Source organism: Pinus tabuliformis, chromosome 7 (assembly GCF_031772625.1).
Source record: "Pinus tabuliformis cultivar Carrire ecotype Pingquan chromosome 7, CPIR1, whole genome shotgun sequence".
Classification (NCBI taxonomy): domain Eukaryota; kingdom Viridiplantae; phylum Streptophyta; class Pinopsida; order Pinales; family Pinaceae; genus Pinus; species Pinus tabuliformis.
Window position 1 is genome coordinate 307,785,645 of NC_142293.1, and position 22,404 is coordinate 307,808,048.

At 36.3% G+C, this 22,404-nt stretch overlaps 1 long non-coding RNA gene and 1 pseudogene across 3 annotated transcripts; one reads left to right on the plus strand and one right to left on the minus strand.

Annotated features, from left to right (window-relative positions):
• Positions 1-1,370: 1,370 nt before the first annotated feature.
• LOC149247100 (E3 ubiquitin-protein ligase CSU1-like) lies at positions 1,371-3,845 on the minus strand (annotated as a pseudogene). Its single transcript, XR_016265610.1, has 2 exons — positions 3,607-3,845; positions 1,371-2,159 (listed from the first exon to the last, which is right to left on the minus strand). The product of XR_016265610.1 is annotated as an E3 ubiquitin-protein ligase CSU1-like (transcript).
• Positions 3,846-16,174: 12,329 nt separating this feature from the next.
• On the plus strand, positions 16,175-21,709 carry LOC149247101 (uncharacterized). 2 transcript variants are annotated; one of them, XR_016265611.1, is made up of 3 exons: positions 16,175-16,263; positions 21,393-21,488; positions 21,586-21,709. It is a non-coding gene; the product is annotated as an uncharacterized LOC149247101 (long non-coding RNA). The 2 variants fall into 2 exon arrangements; XR_016265612.1 differs by lacking the exon at positions 16,175-16,263 and adding an exon at positions 21,059-21,199.
• Positions 21,710-22,404: the final 695 nt, after the last annotated feature.

Sequence of the window (22,404 nt, forward strand, 5' to 3'; positions counted from 1 at the left end):
AATTCTGATGTCAACTTACTTACTCTCTCCATAACTAGAGCCCAAGGGGATCTTCCAGAATTTTCTTTTCCTCTTGATATGTTCTTGCACAATTCACAAATCTCTTGAAATAAAAATTGAGAGACATCTCCTTTTCCAACCAGGTTAAGAAAATCAATCCATTCATCCTTTATAGCATTTAGTAGGAGAGTTTTTAATGTGTATGATCCTAAATTATGCAATTTAGATCTTTTGACATTATAAGTAAATCTCTTCCCTAAATCTTCTAGGCTTTCATCTTCTTTTTGGTTCATCTTAAAGACTTCATTTCCAAAGTCATGGTGTATACAATAATCTTTATATTTTTCCAAAAATACTCTTTTGATATCATCCCATGCCCTTATAGAATTTGTTCCTAAAGTCATGAACCATCTAAGAGCTATATCCCTCAATTTTACTGGAAAAAAATTCAATTTTTGAATGTGTAATGAGTAGCCATAGGATTTACAAATTATTTCAAATTCAAAAAGAAAGATTTTAGGGTCTTCTGATCTTATACATTTGACGTTAGGAAGTACAGATGGAGGGATGTTCTTCATACGAGCATTGACATTAGTTTCTTGAATGATAAATCCAAAAGGACCTTCCTCATTGTCATCATCTCCATCCATTTATTCAACCTCTTTTTTACCTCTTCTTCTACCTGCGAAAATAAGAATTCATGATGTGGATGTGTGGCTCTTACTGCACCACGTGATATAGTGGGGATGTCAGGTGATTGAATTTTTTTTTAAAGAGAAGAATTTATTTTTTTCTAATGAAAAGAAAAATACTTTTATATACACTTCCCTGACAATGACGCCAAAATGTTTGGTAATTTAATTGATTGTTAAATTACTTACACGAATTATCAACCAAAACTAATAAACTGATGAAATGTATGTGCACTGTATGTGCTAGGAGTCTTTGTCACTCCTATAATTTCTAAGTTAATTTGAAATACCAAAATGCACATGTTTGTCTAATAGTTATGATATTGGTTCTATTGCCTATTATTAAAAGAAGGATTACATTCTTCTTGAAATGAATAACATGCTTGTTTTAAGAATCCACACTTTACTTTTAAAGGAAATCAAAACCACACTTTTGCTTCTGAATGAAATTACACACACTTGTTTGAATATTTAATCTTATTCCTAGAACCATGCTAACTGAACAAGGCTGACTAATATATATATCAGAACAAAACAGAATTAAATCCTCCAAACCCTCTTAAAGAAATCTTAGGATAATATGGAGCAAAAAGTAAATGCCTGCATGATTTTTCGATCACATGCCTGAAAAGAGATGCACCGTCATCCTAAAACTCCAGATGCATAAGAGCCTCAAAATTAGAACACAAAAGCAAATCAAGCTTTATTTGGTCAAATTTATGAAATCCAACAAACTAAAATTCCAGGACTGCTTAATCATATTTGTACATAGTAGTTCAACATGAGTTTTATGTTCATGTTTTAACTGTTGGCCTCATAAGTCCCATGCCAAAACCACTTCCAACATGTTTAAAATCGGTTGCCTCCAAGTGGTCCCCATGACCAGAAAATCCGGTACCTCGTTTTTCCAGGGTGATCAAATGCTTTTCTTTGCAACTTCTATTACAGACAGAACAAACCCCATCTAATTTAACAAATTTCTCTGCACACTTTTTGCAATAAATATGGCCACAAGTGATGATTGCCATTAGTGTATGCCTATTTGTTAGTGCATCTTTCCAACTAGGGCAAATAGAACTAGTCCCCAAAACCTCAAATTTTTTATCATGTGGATCCTTGGTAAAAATAACTGGAAAAAGAGACTTCAACTTCAGTTTCTCTTTACCCTCTAGGAAGATTGTATCAAGTGAAGGTGCCTCAACTTTTGCTTGAGCCTCAGGAGTTGCTGATGGCAGCCAAAATGCTTTCATTGTCCGAAGAGCCTCCGCTTCAAATGAAGTCACTTTAACACTATTGGCCCCATGAAAACTATTTTTGTCTCGAATGTGATTTTTGTCATTATATTGTGGTACAACACCATTGTTTTTCTAATCAAATGCATCAAGTTCCTGTTGCCTCTTTAACAACAGCTTCTCTTCTTCCTCCTCCTTCTCCTGTTTTTGATGTGCTTCATAGCTTGGAAGTTTCCTGTCAAAACATATGCTGATAACACCAGCAACTTAAAATACCCACTCATAAAAAATTTAAATTAAAAACCTAAATATATCAGATATTTTGTACTCTCAACATTGAAGTGCCAACAACCTAAACTAGTCATTCTACTAATAATGAATAGGGATACAATCCCAGCAACACTCGTTTTTACCATGTAGTATCCAAACTTCTAGCTTAAACTATATGCAACGAATAATATGACCCCATAGTCAAAATATGCACAGTGGCATCCAAAGCTCAAAGCAGACTAATGTCAATTGTGATCGACCTCGGTACTATGATAACTGAGCTATACAAATGTCCAATTCCATTGAATCCAGATTAACAAGAGCCATCAAAGTAGAGTAATGCCAATTGTAATCAACCTTGGTACTATGATAACTAAGCCATACAAATGTCCAATTCCATTGAATCCAGATTAACAAGAGCCATCAAGAAATAAATGGAATAATATTATAATCCTGTTGGCCATCTGATGCAGATCTGAAATTCCCAACAAATCAAAAGGTAGTGCCATTCATACAAAATGTAACCATATGATTCCTTCAAAGAAAATAACATAGACCCTGGATAGACATAAGAGCTTTATTCTGGCAGGTGGAGGGAGATCGTTTACCCAGGCAAGGAAGGTCTATTAACCAGTCCAACAGGCTGCAGTCTGGAAGCAAGTTGAAGCACTTGCAGTGATGATGACATGGTTAAAATCTGGTAGCCTTGGCCCTCAATACAGTTCACCAAATAGTTTCAGGTTGTGGGTTGTGTTGATGCTACAACATTGGTGGATAAATTTCAGATGGAAGTCCTAGGTGACTCTGATAAAACCGATGCCATCAGTCACAGCTTCACAGCTTAAAAATAGCCTGATTGTAATGCAGATCTTGTAAGGAGGTTAATGCCTATCAAGTCAAAAGGGTATTTAATTACAAAAAGGAAGGTTTATCACGCCTCATCATTTGACTTTAGTTTTTACTTGTTCTGTATTGGTGTCCTATAGTTTCCCTAACCAACCTATATATTCACTTGCGAGTAGTTGTGGAAAAGAAGAGACAAATTACTTATATTTAATTTACAGTGCATGTTTTTATGGGCAGCGCATCTAAAAATTATATGCTCTCTCCGATCTTTCTTGATCTTGAATAGTTCCCCATGAAACCTAATAACAAGAATCCATTACCCGAAACAAAACATAAAAAATGGGATAGAAAATGCTCACAAACCCAATTGGAGGATTCCATGAAAAACCCTAATACAGGAACAATTCCTGACAGAGGACCAATAACACCCAAAGAGATAACCCTTATAGCATCCTATAAAACACTCGTAGCAGGAACCTGTTTGCCAAAATCAAGGGAAAACAATACCCAATAGTCCAAAAAATTCAAAACTAAAAACTGGGTTTATTCACGATAACGAATCTTACCTCTTGATGTCTTTCTTTTGCGCTAACAGGCATTCTAGAATGCATTCTTTGCAGAATAGGCGGCCCTTCTGACAGTAGAGGAGGTCCATCAATGGCTTCAAGCATAAAGAGCACACATTAAAGGGCTTAATGGAGTCCTTGCCGAGCCTTTCCTTTTGAGTACCATACCCAAGCTTTCTCTTCTCATCGTATGTAAAGAACGCCATGTCATTGTTGTTCTTTGAATGTCTCTGTGGCATCTTCGCTAACTTAGAGATTTATGATTGTCGGCGATAGATACAGGATAGAAATGGCGCATATCTCAATCAGTCGTTAACAGAGTCGGAGGTGTCATCGAATTGTCCCTAGGTGGCGAGCTGCAGAGCGAAGGAATTGAATTGCAGAGAAGGAGGTGCCGAGTCGAGGAGGAAGGTGAGTGAGTAGCCTGTGGGATCGCAATTCCTCATTCCGAATTGGAAATGGCGATAACTCTCCACGGCTGCAATTCCAGCTCTGATCCGATCTGTCAGGGGATGTCAGGATTTCTAGCTCTAATCAGATTTTATGTCAGGGAATGTCAGGATTGCTAGGGGAGGGTGGTGGAGCTAGGGGAGGGTGGCAAAGGGAGGAGGGATTGGCGGCAGCTGGAGCCGGACGATTTTTCGAACGTTGACGGAAACCGGGCGATTCCTCCATCTAGGTAGACTACTCCATAAATTTATGTGTCAGATACATTATTCTAATTTGTTTTCAGATCACTGATATGGATCCTCTGGGGGTGAGATCCTGGAGAAACTTTTTAACATCCCTGTGCCATCTTTCTTTCTAGGTTTTTCTTCAAATTAAATTTCCCTCTGGCGTGGGTAGTAGCTGACGTTTAGCAGGGAGGGGTTGTCGATTGTGTCTCGTTGGCCTCGCATGATCCCAAGATATTTTCTTGCTCTTGTTGTATCTCCCTTGGAAAATTCTCGTTGGGATGCTCATTATACATTTAATTATCCTTTGGTGGAGTCAGTAATTTGGTGGGGTGTGGATTTACTAAAAATAATTTATTTATTTTTCTTTCCACATGGATTGATGTTTGGATTTTCTTCACTCTAATGTGGAGGCTCACAAGGCTTTCATACAAGCCACGATGGAGGCAAATCTAGCAAGGAATACATGTCCCCACTCAAAGAATGCGTCAGATGTGGGGTATTTTCATGGACAGTAGGTAGGCAATAATTTTAATCAAGTGACACATAATCCTGACAACATATCAGGTCCTCATCGTGTTGGTTCTAGTCATAGGAGGGGTTGAAGGGAGGAAAGTAAAGTAATTCCACCAAACCCTAAGACAAAATTGCCTATTTTTTGATACGACGTACTCTGGGACAGGGTCACCAGTCTACAAAAATGCGCCCTTATGCGGAAATGAATATTCTTTGAGCCTTCAAAGCATGATATGCAAAGTTGGGTTAAGAAATGTTGGGATTCGTTGCTCGGTAATACCCCAAAGGTCATTATCTTAATGAATGCTTGGTTCAGTATACATTTCTTACACATTGATGATACTGAGCAAATTTTGAATATCCCCTAGGTGAGGGGAAGAAGTTTCTTGCAACTACATAAGTGGTACATTGGTTTCAACCCCCTGCTCAATACGCCTAAAAACGACATTGTGTGGGTTAAATTGTTTACTCTTTCGTTGGAATTTTGGACCAAACATGCTTTGAAAGAGATTGGGAATTCCATTGGTCAGTTCATATATTTAGATCCAAAGTTTATGGGTTCTCATGATAAAAGGGTGGCCTGGATTTTCGCGAAGGTTCGATTCTCTAGAGGTCTTCTAGAAAATTTGGATTTGGCTTAGTGTCCGCTATGGATTCGACAATGACAAGACTATTGGGGCATCCCCTTCAGATACCTTTTTTCTATTAGGTCAGTTATTTGATGAATAGATGCCCTTGTAGGAGTAGATCTTATCATAACACTTCTGTGGGATGCTTTCATCGCTCTAATATGTGTTGACATCGCCATAATTCTGGTATCAACAATAAAAACAAAGGTAGCTTCTCTTCATAGTTTGATTATTCTAGGATTTTAGTTTCACCCTCTTCACTGAACATCACTTCTCCATCTCCTCTTCCTGTGGGAGTCCATGATGCAATAGATTTTGGAGACTCCATCCCTCATACATCTTTAGCAGGCATTTCATCTTGCCCTATAACCTCACATTGCGATGCCCCCTCTTATAATGTGATTCCTCTTTCTGTGGATGAACCCCTCCAAATTCCTCCACATCGAGGAGTCCCCATATTATCGACCCTGCTCTCCCTCTTGCTCCTCTGATCTCATCCTCTATGCCTTGATTAGAATCTTCCCTCTCCCTCCTCCCTTTATGCCCTGATGACCCGAACTTGATATCTTCCCCATATAATTCGATCGAGAGTGACATTGATTTCCTTCTCCTCAATCTTGATATAGACCTGAAATCTATGACCATTCATATGTTAGATGCCCCTATAACATCTCCACAAATCAACCCGGGATCTGCGATTAATATCGCGATTTCTATGACCCAGAAAAAGGTTAGTAGGGACTTTCGTGATTGCCTCACTTCTCAATCTACTCTATTTAAAGACTTCACTGAATTACTTGATTTCTCATTCATTTCCTCTACTAACTCACGAGAACTTAGAGCTTTGAAGACTACTCAGTGAAATCCATGATGAATATCCTATCTATGAATATTCGGGGTCTGGGGAACCACTCCAAACAATTGGGCCTTAAACATGTGATTCGAGACTCTCGACCTTTTATTGTTCTCATTTAGGAAACTCTTATCGATTCACCTCAGGCCATTTCTTATTTTAGAACATTTTTCCCTTCGTGGAACATAGTTGGGGTTAGTTCCATGGGCACTTTGAGTGGTCTTATATAACAATGTGGGATCCTAGCCAAGTAGATTTTCATGCTTTCAGTCTTTTTGCAGGCATTTTATTATCTAGACATATCAAAGGTATTCCTAGCCATATACATCTACTTAATATATATGCTCCATGTCGAAATTGAATGACTTTTTGGGACCGGGTTCAATAACGCAATCTTCTAAATATTAGTGGGCTTATCTTTGCGGGCGATTTGAACGAAACTATCATGGCGCAAGAGTCTTGGGGGACACACTGTAGGTCAGATTCACTTGCAAATCATCCATATAATCTCTTTGTAGATAATCATTTGGTGGATATTTTCCCTTGCCCACTCTCCCCTACATGGAATAATCAGCGAGTGGGAGAATAATATGTGGGGAAATGATTAGATAGATTTCTGGTACAAGAAGATTTGGTAGAGAGTCTCAAAAATTTTAAGTCTAGGGTATATAGGACATGCATTTATGATCACACACCCATTATTCTAATGTGGAAGATGGAGAATGTTCAAAAGGGGATCGCCTTCAAATTTAACAATGGCTAGAAGATTCAGACTATAATGATCTCGTAAAATTCTCTTGGTTTGGGATGACTAGCTTGAGGGATATTTTGTGATGGGGTCCCTTATGAAAAAGCTCAATATTATAAAACAAAGAACTCGGACATTGGAGATAATAAGAACTAACAACTGATACTAGAACTATAGAGGATCACTTATGATATTTATAGTTTTGGAATGGAAATAGAACTAAAAAATCTGACTCGGGAGGATCTGGATCACCTAAAGTCGCTAGAAAATAGGAAGAATGAGATCCTTAATATTTAGGAAGTAACCTGGAGGATCAAGAGTAGAGAGATATGGTTACGTGTGGGAGACAGGAGCACTAAGTTCTTTCACAGGTATGCTAATCACAGGAAACATATTAATTCTATTTGGCAGATTAAATCCTCGGATGGGAAAACAAAATACACTATTCCTGAGATACAAGATGAGGTTGTCAAATTTTCCAAATAGTTTTATAAGGCCATGGTGAATGTCAATTTCAGAGATCAGATTTGGGCATTGGACCAGTATCCAAGAATGTTTGAAGATAATGAAAATGATGACCTATATAAACCAGTTACCCTGGAGGAAATATCTCTCATTCTTAGGTCCTTTGCCAAAGACAAAATCTCGGGACCGGATGGATGGACTATGGAGTTTTTCATATATTTCTTCGAGATGATGGGAAAAATATTTTGGATATGGTGGAAGAGACTAGGACTCAAGGTATGACTACTGGTGCCATTAATTCAACTTTGTTAGCTCTAATTCTAAATTCCTCCTCCCAAAAAATTTCTAGGATTACAGAGCAATCTCACTATGCAACATATTATACAAGCTTATTTCGAAAGTGATTGCTAGATGCATTTATAAGGTATTATCTTTACACATCTCCAGAGAAATTTTTTGATTTTTAAGTAATCGCTAGATTCAAGATCCTATAGAAACAACTCAAGAATGTACTCATTCTATCCATTCATGTAGAAGGAGGTGGTGGTGATGAAAATTGACTTACATGAGGCATACAATTATGTGGATTGGTCATATATTAAGCTCATTCTCTATAGGATTGGTCTTCGATCTCATAATGTGGAGTGGATCATGACTTCTATTACTTCAGTATGTTTTGTTGTACTGATCAATGGTCTTTTGTCAACCTTTTTTTGCGTTGGACGACGACTGAGACAGGGGTCCTCTCTTTCCCCTTTGATATTTATTCTTGTCATGGATTGTCTTAGTTTAAAAATTAAGGAGGTATAGTCTCGTGGTTTATTTCAAGGTTTACATATATCTAGACAAGTCAACATTACACACTTGTTTCTTATAGATGATATACTAAGCTTTTGTATTATATCAAGATCTCAGTGGTATGCACTGCACTATATATTTCTGAGATATCGTTTAGCCTCCAGGATACAATCAAATGGAAACAAATCAATACTATATTTCTCTTCTAGTGACAAATTGGAAATTAACTATATTCCAGGTATATCCGGAGTACAGACAACCCCTATGGAGGATGGACTCACCTACATGTGTTATAATCTCAAGCCCAATAACTACAGAATCAAGGATTGGCTATGGATGGTTGATAAATATAAGAGGAAATTGAACAACTGGACACACAGAGATCTCACTTTAGGGGGAAGTTACATTCTTGTCCAGGCTATTTTGGAGAAGATAACTATATTCTAGGCACACCTATTCATGGTCCCTAATGCCATTGCCTCGAATCTATTGTCTATAATAACCAAGTTTCTCTAGATCGGGGTAGGGACATCTTCTAAATATCATCTTTGCAGGTGGTTCGAACTGGAAATTCCAAAGGAATTCATTGGATGGGGGTTACTAGAACACAAGACTTTCAGACATCCATTGTTGTTTAAATCTTTCTGGAGGGTCATGAATGGACAAGGGGTTTGACGTGGCATCATCTGCGTAAAATACTTGAGATATTCAGACATTGAGAATTTGTATAGAAATAATAATCTCATCAAAACTAAAGGGTCTTTAATATCGAGGAGATTCATTAAAATACTACATTGGTGGTGCATGAGGATGGCGTGGGACTTTGGCAATAGCAGGAAAAATTTTATTGGGACTGATTACATCAAAGGTATGAGCAGTGAAAGGAATATACAAGGGGATGTTTTGGACATAATTCATAGAAAAGGATATATCTTTCTATATCAAGAAATAATGAGATGGCATGAGCGTTACCCTATATGGAAAGAGGCAACTGATATGGGATTGGAGGGACAAATCACACTTGAATGGAAAGACTATATTACTAGCCTTAGTCAAACATGCCTATATTTGAGTAAACGAGGAGACAACATCTCATGGAATGGGAGATTACATAAACAAGATCCTATTGTGGCTAAATCATACATTTACTACATAAGGCAGAGACTATATTGGTAGCATAGATGATGGTTCTACAAGATCTAGAAGTGGAATATCCATTTAAAATTAATCCTATTTTCCTGGATTGTCTGGAAGAATAAAATTCTTACTTGGGAAAACCTCTTTAAGAGAGGATTCTTAGGTCCCGGTTATTATATATTCTATAAGAACTCGATGGAAAAAACAGACCATATATTTTTCACTTGTCGAACTACTCGTCTGGTTTACAAGCATATTTCACATTTACTACACATATCAATTAACTGGGCATCTAATTTAGAACATAGTATAAACTTATGGTCTGATGGTATTGAAAAATACAAGGACATGATCGTTTACATAGCTTAGGAGATATCATATGCTCGTAATCACTATTTTTTTATGGTCAACCATTAGACACTTCTTGTAATTACTATTGGTCTTTATGATGGGTGGAAACCCTCTCTCCTATGATAGTCATTCCTAAAAGTGCATCCAAGTGTATGGTTCTACCGACAGTAAGTCTTCCTGTCGGATGTTTTTACAGTGCAATGTAGTTGGGAATTTATGGGTGTGGAGAAGTTCTTAAATTAAATGGAAACTCAGAGTACAATTTTTCTTGGAATGAATGACCTGGAGCAAATACTAAAGTATAAATTATTGCTTTATGGGGATTACTTTGGTTCGCGAAAGAGAAGCAGATACATAGCCTCAACATATATGGAGACTCTAGATCTTTGATAGAAGGAATACAAGGACACACTGATTTTGACCCGCCTAATTTATCTAGATGGATCAATAGGATTAAACACATACTAGGCTCCCTCACAAACTTCACAATAAATCATATATACAGGGAAGCAAATATGGAGGCTGACAAATTTTCTAAAGAAGGTCTTGTTGGGCAATATGGAGTCATGAAATTCAAATACACAGAAATGATTTGCTTTCCGTAACATCTTATACACTTGTTTTCTATTTTTTTATTTATATATGATGATCATATATATATGCTAGTGAGGACATATTCGAAACTATTTTTTGTTAATGGTTTTTTGCATGCAATTGTACAAGAATGAAAGCATTTCAATAGTATGTCTAGGATAAGACTTTCATGTTGATAGGTAGACTATAATGGAATACAATTTCTGAATATTTCGTATGCAAAAGATGAACCATATCCTTGATAAATTTACTGGTCTTTATCTCATTAATATTAAAGCCAACGTTTTTTTCTTCTGAAAAAAAGGTTAAAATATGACCAAAATTAAAATAAAGCTATGAAAAAAATAAGGGAAATGATAAAGTTAACAATACCACATTAATAAATGAGTATTATCCTTTAAATGTGAAATTGGAATGGACAAATAATTTATATTATTGGAAAAACTATCTTAAACATAATCGTTACATTAATAACTAATTTTTTTTGCAAGTTTTTATAAGCCAATATTTTTATTTTATTGCCAATGTTTCGTTGAACATGGAAGAATTTAAATTAACATCAACAAGAATTTGAATTAACATCATTAGTACCTTACATAAACCAGGAAATACAAATGATAAGATAAATAGTGTTACATAAGTATAAAATAAAGAAAATATATCCATAAGACGACATGCAACGTGTAAACATTGAAACTACATCTAACTATACCAAATATTAATTAATACTAATTCCAAGCGAAGATAATGTTATTACATTAGAATGTTTTAGAACATCAGTACCATACCAAAAAACCTTAACCAACCAATACACTCTCAAACAACAAGTGCATTATTATGAAATCGATAATAGTTTTTTGAAATTGGACGCACCGTGATGTTCTTACAAAACCCATGTTATTATTATTCAATGATAATTGCCAAATGTGAAATTAATTTTTTTAGTGGGTCACATGTATGTAATAAGAGATCCAAATTCAAAAGATACTTAAATTTCTGCGAAAAGAAAATCTCGTTTTGAAAGGTAAAGAAACTATAATCAAAAGCAAATCTCATTTTGAAAGGTAAAGGAACTAAAATCACATTGATATAAAAGAAAAGAGAAGCAAAATCAAATTAGGGTTCTTAAGATTTTAGTTACCTTTAAAACTATGTCTTTAAGATCTATGTTACATTTTAAACCAATTTTTTAAAATTCATTTTAAATACTTGTATTAAAATTTGTAAGATTTTAGTTACATATAAAACTATGTCTTAAGATTTATGTTACATTTTAAACCATCTTTTTTAAATGCATTTTAAATACTTAATAAAATTTTAAAATTAATTAAAAGAAAATTTAACATAAAAAATTAAAGTTATTGAGATGAAATTTCTGGTTTATTTGCATACCTCTTTTCTTTACTTCTTCAACGTTTGGCAAAACAATGAAATAGAATTGGAGTTTTGTTGTAACTCAATATTACAAAATGAAATGGATATGGAAGGGTTTTCACTCTACTCAACTATTTTCGACCAACGAAAATGATATTACATTTGATTGTGGACATGTATTTACAAAAAATAAAAGAAATGATAATCAAATTTTATCTTTTTAATGAACGAAAATGATATTACATTTGAATGTGGAGACATTTAAAAAAAATAAAGGAAAAGATAATCAAATTTTGTCTTTTTGAGTTGAACTTTTATTTAGAATAATTTGAATTTTTTTCATAAATGAATTGTTTTGATGCATAATTATGGAGTGCAATCTTTTACTTTTCGTTCTTACATTTTCTTTATGTCCTAAGGTTTTTGGACATATCTTAACCTAGTGGTTCAAATTTGAGCCTGCCAATGACAAACTCATTTTCCTAGCATGTCAAAGCGCAATAAAGGAGTAAAAGAAACTTTATATGCTCAACTCAATTCATACAAAGTAAAATAGACATCATAGACTTCTAACTATTGTAACAACTAATTTTTAATTTGAGCACATCAATCTCACCCACATATGGGTTGATGTTTGTTGGGTCCCTATAATACTAGTGATTACCCCATTACTATTGTAGTTGTACCCCTTATTAATATTGTTGTGCCCCTATTATCCCCATAATGTTATTACTATGCCCCATAGAATCCCTCTATTGTTATTTTGTGGCTTTATATTATTATTGTTAGGTCGGCTGGGTTATATTGTGACTCCTTAGACTTCTATATATAGAAAGGAGGTTTTGTCATTTGAATCATCTAAGAATTGTTCATTTATGTAATGTAAAGGAGGTTTCCCCCTCGAATAGGTTGAATTCTAAGGCGTTGATCTATCTTTTCTATCTTTTTCTTGAGCTGGTTTCATAACATTTGGTATCAGAGCTTTGGATTCTAGGGTTTCGCTACTCCAAACAGGTCATCGTGGCATTTTCGCTATAACTTTTTTCTATGATGTTTCAGAAGTTGCAAAAAAAACCCATTTGAGATGAAATCACACTGAACTACGGGACCAAATTTCAGAGCTGTTCGTGCTCTATTTGTGGAGATATGATCTCAGGAAGTTGGTCTTTTTGTAGACTCCTGAATTACATTCCAAATAGGTGACCTGGGGAAAAGCGTCATAACTTTTTCTCTAGAGATAGAATTGAAATTTTGTAAGAAGGTACAGAAAGAGGACGAATTGTAGTTTCTTGTATGCATTTTTCAGATCCAGAGGTCAAAACAATGACTCGCAGCATGTCGTACAAGTTCACTCTACTGAACTAGTCTATAATCAAGTCACTATGGGAGATTTCACATAACTCTTCCTTGGAGAATCCAATTTGGGTCAGACTTGTGGCATTGGAAGGAGGACACAGAGGGCTACTGTAGGTCACAAATTCAGATCTAGACGATTGCAAAGTACAGAGATACATCAGAGGCAATATCAAGCTTCTACAAAGTGAAAAAAGGTGTGTAGATTTTCTTAAATTTTTTCTTAAGCTTGGTTTGAAAATTTATTTTGAAGGAATTCAAAGGGCATAGTAGAGCATTATTATTGGTAACTGATGCCCTGAGGAAAGAAAATGCAAACACCTAGTAAGGAACCTAAAAGCTCTAGCATGACTCATGAAGAAGAGGAAGAAATTCAACATGATATATCAAAATTACAAGACCAAGTGCAACAACTGTCCCTTGCACAAAAAGGAACAGAATCTAAGATGGATGGTTTAAAGAAAGGTGTAGAAGCTAAGATGGATTGTTTAAAGAAAGGCATAGAAGCTAAGATGGATTGTTTAAAGAAAGGTGTAGAAGCTAAGATGAATGACGTGGAAGCTAAGATGGATGATTTGAAGATAGATTTGAATACAAACATGGAAGAATTGAAGATAAATATGAATAAGTTGCTACAAGAAAGGGTCACTAATGGTGAAAGGGTAGTAAAGGAAACTCATGATGAGAACAAAAGAAATGTTAATCATGATTCTATAGACTCTAATGTTGGATCAAAGACCCACCATATTCCAAAAATCGATGTGAGGAAGTTTGATGGCAAGGATCCCGCAACATGGATATTACAGATGGAGCAATTTTTCGATCTCAATAATGTGAAAATCACACAAAAAGTACGTATTGCAACTTCATATTTGGAACCAAATCAGTTTGTATGGTATCAATGGCTTTGCTCTCGTAAACAATTTATCACTTGGGAAATTTTTACGGAAGAATTGATAGCACATTATGAGGATACAAAAAGCAACACTTTTTTTAGCCAATTGATAAGTCTCAAACAAAAGGGTTCAATAATGGAGCACATTGAGGAGTTCCAAAAATTGAACATAAGGGTAAAATATATTCTAGAAGAGCATAGGATTGATGTGTTCATAGGGTCTTTAAAGGATAATATCCAACATGATGTTCGCCTTTGGGAACTTGATTCATTAGAGAAGGCATTCAGGTTAGCAAGAAAAATGGAAAGCAAAATTATCGCAACGAGGAAGCATACAACTCACAACTATAAAGACGGAAGTGTTGTTGCCACTAGTATTCCACAACCTATAAGGTTGACACCACAACAATTGGAAGAAAAAAGAGCAAAAGCGCTTTGTTAGAGTTGTGATAGCCAAGGTTAATTTTAGGGGCAAATAATCGTCCAAAGGCGAAATTTAAGGCTTTTTATATTTTAATGGGGCGAATTTTTAATTAAAATAATAATTTTTTTTTTATATATAATTAGCCCATATTTTATTTAAAAATTAATTTATTTTTTTATTTTAGCCCAGGGCGGATAAACTAACCGAATCGTATTTGATCAAAATCGCCCCATTTTGATATTTGCGGAATCGTATTTGATCAAAATCGCCCCCATTTTGATATTTGCTCCTGGTTTGGTAGAGCAAAATGGCCATTTTTGATTTACAGTTTGGGTTTTCTGGTTTGGGAGTGGTTTGTGAGGGTCGATTTGGTCCCGGGAGTGGTTTGTGAGGGTCGATTTGGTCCCGGGAGTGGTTTGTGAGGGTCGATTTGGTCCCGGGAGTGGTTTGTGAGGGTCGATTTGGTCATGGGATGTTAGATTTGTTTTGAAATGGATGGCGGAGCTTAATTTTATTTCAAATGGAGGGCGGCTCCCTGTTTTGACGGATTCAGCTCGCTGTTTTGGTGTATATGGCTCCCTGGGTCCCTGTATAAAAATGGTTTTGAAATAGGTTTTTTCATCCTAGTTCACAAATCTAGCAGCAGCAGTTTCGGTGGGATATTCTTGCATTTTCAGATTTCAATCCGCTTATTCTTCTCTGGTTTCGGTATCCATTGTTTCTTAGATTTGAACGGTTCATGCCACTGCAGCAGCAACAACAACAGTCGGTACTTGACCGAATTGTTGGCTAAGCGCGAGAAATTAGGCCCCTTTATTCTCATGTTCGTGTAAAAGGTATATTAACTCTGCTGATATTCAAGCATGGGATAAGTAGCCATGATCTGCTTACTCTTTTTATGATTTTCTGTGTCCTCCCTTTTGTTGTGTTGTTGAGCTGGAAAGCTATCAGTACTTACCCTAAATATTACAGCATTTGGATGTTTGCAGTCTGCCAGTATCCCAAGATGAATATTGTGATGGAGAAGGCAACTTCCTGCTTCTGATTCCCATGTATTGTTCGTGTTGGAAAGATCTAGGCAATGATTGTTGTATTGTTCATATTTTTCATTCAGCTTGATCTCGGTACAATTGTCTCAAATGTCTTTTATGGTGAGAGGGAGCGTTATAGTCATGTTGCCAAGTATGGGCTAGTTCATAGGGTTGAGTGGGGGAATTGGGTGTTTTCTTGCCTGAGTCATGGGTCAGTTAGCACTATTTATATCAAATGTGGCCTGAATGCTATTTGAAACTGGAGATACTGATGACCTCAATGATGTGAAAAATTGGAGATACCGTATGGCCTCAATGGTGTTTGTAATCAAAATCTGGATTGAACACAGTGTCTGTATAGACTGTAGTTCAAGTTTTGTATAGACCTTTTGAAAAGTTTTCGAGGCAAGAAATCTGTTGTATTAATATTGTCTGATTTGTAATAGAGAAACTGCTATGAGGTGCTTTGGACTACTTGGGAATGAATTTTTGTCTCAGATGTCGATAGTCTGTACTGTGGTAGACAATAAGATGATTTCTTTTCTCAAGGATTGCAATTGCTTTCCGGAAGATGGGGTATACCTCTTCATGGTACTTCTTTCGACATCAAGTTGATAAACCTTCCCTTAGACTTGAGTTTTGTTTGGTTCTTGTTCGTTGGGTGATGATAAAAAATGTAATATTCATTTGTATTTGTTGATTTTATACTCATGGAACTTGTTTCTTATTATACTCAGTTCTTTTGATGCAAGAAAGAACAACAGACTAGTTTGAGCTTGAGGTACTTGAAGCGGCAGCAGCTCTCTTCTCAAGCGGTATGTGTTCTAGTTGTCAAGTGTAATATGAGTAAATTTAGAATGTACTGCCATTTGACAATACTTGTAAGCACTTTGAAGCAAATGTGGCTTGAATGCTGTTTGAAACTGGAGATATTGATGACCTCAATGATGTGAAAAATTGGAGATACCGTATGGCCTCAATGGTGTTTGTAATCAAAATCTGGATTGAACACAGTGTCTGTATAGACTGTAGTTCATGTTTTGTATAGACCTTTTGAAAAGTTTTCATAAGAGGTACTTGAAGCGGCAGCAGCTCTCTTCTCAAGCGGTATGTGTTCTAGTTCTCAAGTGTAATATGAGTAAATTTAGAATGTACTACCTTAGTTGTCATTTCATCATCCAACAACTCCTCTAATGTGTTCAAAAAACTTGGCTACCTCCACCATCGTTGCCCAATGAGAGATAATCCTTCTCCCTTCTCCTCTTCATTTGGTTATCCTTTGCCATCATACTAGAATACAATCTCCTCCACAATTGTAGTCTTCATCTCAAGGACTTCACATGACAAATGAGTCTCTCTTTGTGGTTAATTGTACTATACCTTGGGTGCCAACACTCATAATTCTTGTTGTTGAACCAAGCTCTCCAGTTGCAGCAATAAGCTCGACACCTTTGTCTTATTGATTGCATTCTTTGAACAATGTTACTCAAGCCAATCCTTAAACCTTGGATTGATCAACTGATCTCTAAAGAACATTGCATCATGATGTTGTTCATCCCCTCTTCTACAATTTCTCTCTTATAGATGCATTCTTTGATTGTTCAAGGCCTCCCCCTTAATGACATTTGAGGGATAATTTTGCCTCCTTCCTTGTCTTAACATAAACTTGGTTTTGTTATCCATCTTTCACATGGCTGCTAGGATCCATGGTCACTTCTGAAAATTGCTTGCAAGGTTATCTTGGCTTCATTATGCATTGTTTTTTCCTTTTGGAAACTCATCCTTCCTTGAGGATTGTCTAGCATCTACTACCTTAATTTGGATTTCTTGGATCAATTTAGTGCTCTCGTTCTCCTTTTGGACCAGTTGTCCATTCTCCTCACATGCAAAGCATGCATTCACATAAAATTCACCAATTTTAAAAATAAAAGGTTACCTGGCCTCTTCTGATGCCTCCAACATCAAATTTTGTCTTCCTTCCATGCTTTAGGAAGGTACTCCTCTTTCTTCTATTCTTATGACAACTATGAATGATTGTCCCTCTTGAAAATCCTTATCATCTGCATCTATACACATAGCATTAGTATCATAATCACCAAGCTCTTTAGCCCCATATGGTATATATGTTACGAGCACTTCTAGCTAACCTCCCATGAGACTATCATTTATTGTCTCATCGACATCCTCTTTGTGTAGCTCCCTCTACTGTTATGATGCTTTTTCCACCATATCTTCTATCAACAAATCCATATGTTGATTTGAACTCTTTATGCAGTCCATGAGACTCTCTGATAGTCTCTCTTCAACATCTTCCTCATCATCAAGGACTATTCCCTGCTCTGGTTCAAAATAGTGAACTAATTCAACTTTAGGCTCAACAGGTGCTTCATCTTCCTCCCTAGCTTTCTAGCTTTAGGGGGCTTCCTCTTAAAATCTTTTTTTTGACAAGTAATTTGGCCTTCTTCCTTAGGTCCCATCTCTACCTTTGGTATTCTCTTTCAAGCCTCATTTTGACTATGTTGAATCTCTCCTTCAACTCATAAATCTCCTTTTCAATTTCTTCTTTACTCATGCCATTTTCCTTGGCATGCTTCTCCCTTTTGTTATGGCCTCTCTTTGAATTATGTCCATCAGTAGCCATCTTCTTTCCTCCTTTCTTGTGAGCTTTCTCTTGCTCATTGTGAGCTACACTCAGGCCCCTTTAACAATTCTTCTCCATCACTTGTTACCCAATATCTCACCCACTTCACCTCAACCTAGGCTTTTGGTATTCCTCTAGTTCCCTCCTCTGGAACCCACTTGAGCATGCTCTGGTCTTCTATGGCTTCTACACTTTTCTCACCTTTTGAGAACTCCACTTGTTCTCTTCTCTTTGAGGACCTCAGCTAGAAACCTTCTATGTTTTGTTTTGTAGCCTATTTGTCGTAAGTTTCTTGCCATACACTTTAAGAACTGCCATACACTTTAAGAACTTTATTGGTCCTCTGTTACCACTCCTTCTACTATTACCACTGTAAGGATTAACTCCTTGTATACATTTAAAAAAAAATACAAACCAGTTACCTACTAGTTCCTTAACCTCTGAGGTCTCAATATCTCAGTTCTTCCTAGCTCTACACTTGGTTGGTACTTCTTTAATATGCTCCAATCCTATATTCCGTTCTCAATCTCTTGCTCTCCTCACTTTTTTTCTTAGGTTCCTCTTGCCCAAATTTTTCTTGGTTTCTTTGTCTCAACTTTGATGTCTCTTCTTCACGAGCAATCTTATAAATCTTTTTGGTTCACTGCAGAAACCTCCTCAATCACTTGTCAATCCCCAAGAGCATCAATATTGCTCTAGTACCACTTAATGCATACCTTTTGGCTACTCTCATATTTCCATCATTCAACGTAGTCCATCTCATTCATTCACCTTCCCATTTTTGGCTCTTCCGGTCCCTTTTTCTAGCAGCCTTAACTGTGGAACCTTACGTTATGACCCACTAGTCAATTGCTCTATTCCTTTGACCTTTGACATAGCAAACAATCTTGATTTTCCCAGATTTTCCACAAGTTCTTTCTCACAGTGACTATACTCGCCCCTGTCTTGCATTCTAAACCTCCCTACTACCTTCAACACAACCACCCTTAATAAATATCTTTGCATAACCCACTCAGTTATTCTAGGTCACTAGACAGTTCTCAACCTCCTTAGTTGAAGATTTGTTCCCACTGTGCCTTGAAACCTCACAGAATCTTCTTAAAGTGTGTAATAATTCTCCTAGGCAAAACTTGAAGTCAACACACACACCTGTCTCCTGGTATTTGAAAGCACTCAATCTCAATAATAAAGGTGCTTAGGCCTAAGTTTACTCATATTACACTTGAGGTACTTGAAGCGGCAGCAGCTCTCTTCTCAAGCGGTATGTGTTCTAGTTCTCAAGTGTAATATGAGTAAATTTAGAATGTACTGTCGTTTGACAATACTTGTAAGCACTTTGAAGCAAATGTGGCCTGAATGCTGTTTGAAACTGGAGATACTGATGACCTTAATGATGTGAAAAATTGGAGATACCGTATGGCCTCAATGGTGTTTGTAATCAAAATCTGGATTGAACACAGTGTCTGTATAGACTGTTGTATTGACTGTAGTCTAATTATGTATAGACTATTGGTCTTAAGAGCATGCGATCATTGATCAAGCCATCATGACCCATGGCAGCTTTGAAGGGATAAAAGGAAGACGTGTTGAAGCCAATGCTGCCATTGGAGTTTGATTCTTGAATATCATGGAGATTAAGAAGAATTATGTTCCATGCTCAAGGTTAATTACATTAACATTTTATGTGCTTACTCTACAAATGAATTTGAACAAGTTTTTCATGGAAACCTTTCGAAAAGAGAAAAAAGACCTTGCATTATTGTTTATTGGTGGATTCCTATATTTTCTTGGTTGTTGTTACATGTTGACTATTGGAAGATCTGTTTATATTACTGAGAATCTTTCACCTGAAAATGGAGCAGTAAAGGACATATTAACTGTTATACGCTTTTGTTTTTCTGCCTTTGAGAACCTTGTGAGTTGTAAGTCATTGAAGGGTGACTTGGTTTGAATAGTTAGCTTTGGAGAGCAGTTAGAGGAAGAAATAACTCAAACCCAAACTCAACAATGGAATTTTTATCAATGTGTCCATTCCAATAGATTATTATTCTAAATCTGGATGATGTGGCAACAATAATTATATATTTTTTGGAATGTACCTCAGTGAATGATCACCTTTTGTAATATTTTAAGTGCTACTACATAGAGATGTTATTTCTATGCTTAATTAATTGCATTGATGTGCCATAGAGCAATGCAATGCATCTGGATACTTGAAGTCTTGGAATTGCAGAGCAGCATTTGCTTGATTCCTTGGTAGCTGTTTGAAGATCCTAACCAAACTGATGTTTCTTTCAGAATTGTGGTTCTTTGTCATAGTAGTATAGTACGCTATTCCTGAGATTACCTTTGGTTCTGTTCTGAGATCTGTAGAGAATTGTTGAGCAAGGGGGAGGATAGCTTCATCTTAAAGCATCCATCTACCCAACGTTAAGCTTGATGGGAAGAATTATCCTATCTTCAAGTGAAGGGTGCTAAACATATAATTGAAGAATTGATTGTTAAGACTTGTGGAGGGTAAGAAGACAAATTGCACTGTTGCTAAAGAATTAGTAAAGCTTTTGGCACACAATGAAGATGTGCAGTACATTATAAGTTTTACTATTGCAGATCATATTGGTCCTCAAATTAGAAGTTTGATTAGTTCTTGTAAGATTTGGACTAGGATTCTCTAACAGAACAACGATTCTCTATTCTAGGAAATGACTGTATGCATTTTAAATGATTGGTTGTGTATATCACTATTTATACGATACGTATTCAGGATGTGCAAGATCAATTTGGAGTAGTTGATGATAGAATTGATCCTAAAGTTCGTAGTGCCACTGTTCCAATGGTTGAAAAAAATGTTTCAGCCATTTGTGACCAGTGTGAATGCCACTGATAAAGTGGCTAACTTTCTTGGTGGAATGTTACTGCAGAAAGAACATTGCTGGAACAGATTCACTTAAAAGAGTGTATACCGAGCACTTACACTGAAATGACTAAGAAGAAAGGGAAGAAGTCTGCATAGAAAAGTTTAAAGGAAACTTCACAAAAAACCCTTGAAAAATGATGTTGTATCAAGCAGGGCCATTATTGCAGAGATTGTGTCAAGGCCCATTACCACAGTAAATATATATTATTTAGAACTATGTTGTAATTTTTGTCAGGGTTCATGTTTAGGTTCAACTATCACTGGCTACCCTATTCTGGAAGAGCTTTTGCTCTCCTGAAGACATCTTGATCTAACTCTTCATTCTTTGTTTTCACCTCCATAAAAAATCTCTAGTGGATTCATAAATTTTCCTTTTATTGTGACAGACTATTTTATGTGGTATTGTTGGCATACCTCCTTCAAATGGTGTTATTCCTGAATCTCCAATGCACATGAAAGGCTTAGCTACCCTCAAACATCAGGTACTAATATATTGGAATTATCAATTGCAGCTTCTTAGGGAAAAGACACAATTCAGACATTTTATAGACGAGTAACTTACAAGTACTTTTGTTATAGTTGGTGCTTAGCAAGTTAGTGACAACAATCTGGAAAAGTATGCAGAAAAATTCAACCTTAGGGCAATTATACAGAAACATGCAAGAAGCCTATGAGCAAATGCAGACCCCAATGGTTTATCAGCCTTCACCTGCCTTGGTAATGGTCTTATTTTTGAGTTTGGGTGTTTCATTTTATCTAATTTTCCTCTCCCTTTATTTATTTGTCTTGTCATGTCCCAACCATTTATGCAGGCACTTAAGGAATTGAAAGAGACCACAATTCAGTTGGCCGCAAGTACTGGGAATATGGATGCCCAGTTGATGAATCAATTTTTAATGTTGACAAGGACGTGGATGACCTGCTTCCTGTTGAGGTGAAAGAACAACAATTGAAAGGGCCAGTGAACTAGGTTTCTTTGGTTTTTAGTGCATTTGTTTGCATTCTATATTTTTAGAGATTACATCTTAGATTAAACTTTGAGTTGGGCTCATGCTCTGGCCATCAAAGCATTTGAATGCTGGGGATTTTACACCCCTTTAACGTTTTGCAGCAATCTTTTGATTAGATCTTCAATGTAAGACTTCACGGAAGTCAAAAACTGGCAGGCAGAAAAAGTCCTGCATGCTGTACTGACAATGAGATGTCTAGGGTAGTTTAAAATAACTTCTTGTTTCTTTTGAATAAATCTTCTTGTAATACTAGAGAGGCCACTCAGTTTTGGTGATATTTTCAGTGCTTTGTTTAGTTATGTGAATTCGTTAGATGCAAAACAAGTATTGGTTAATTTCATGAAAACCAATCTACAGAATTGGAAATGTAAGCATATGTGCATGAATG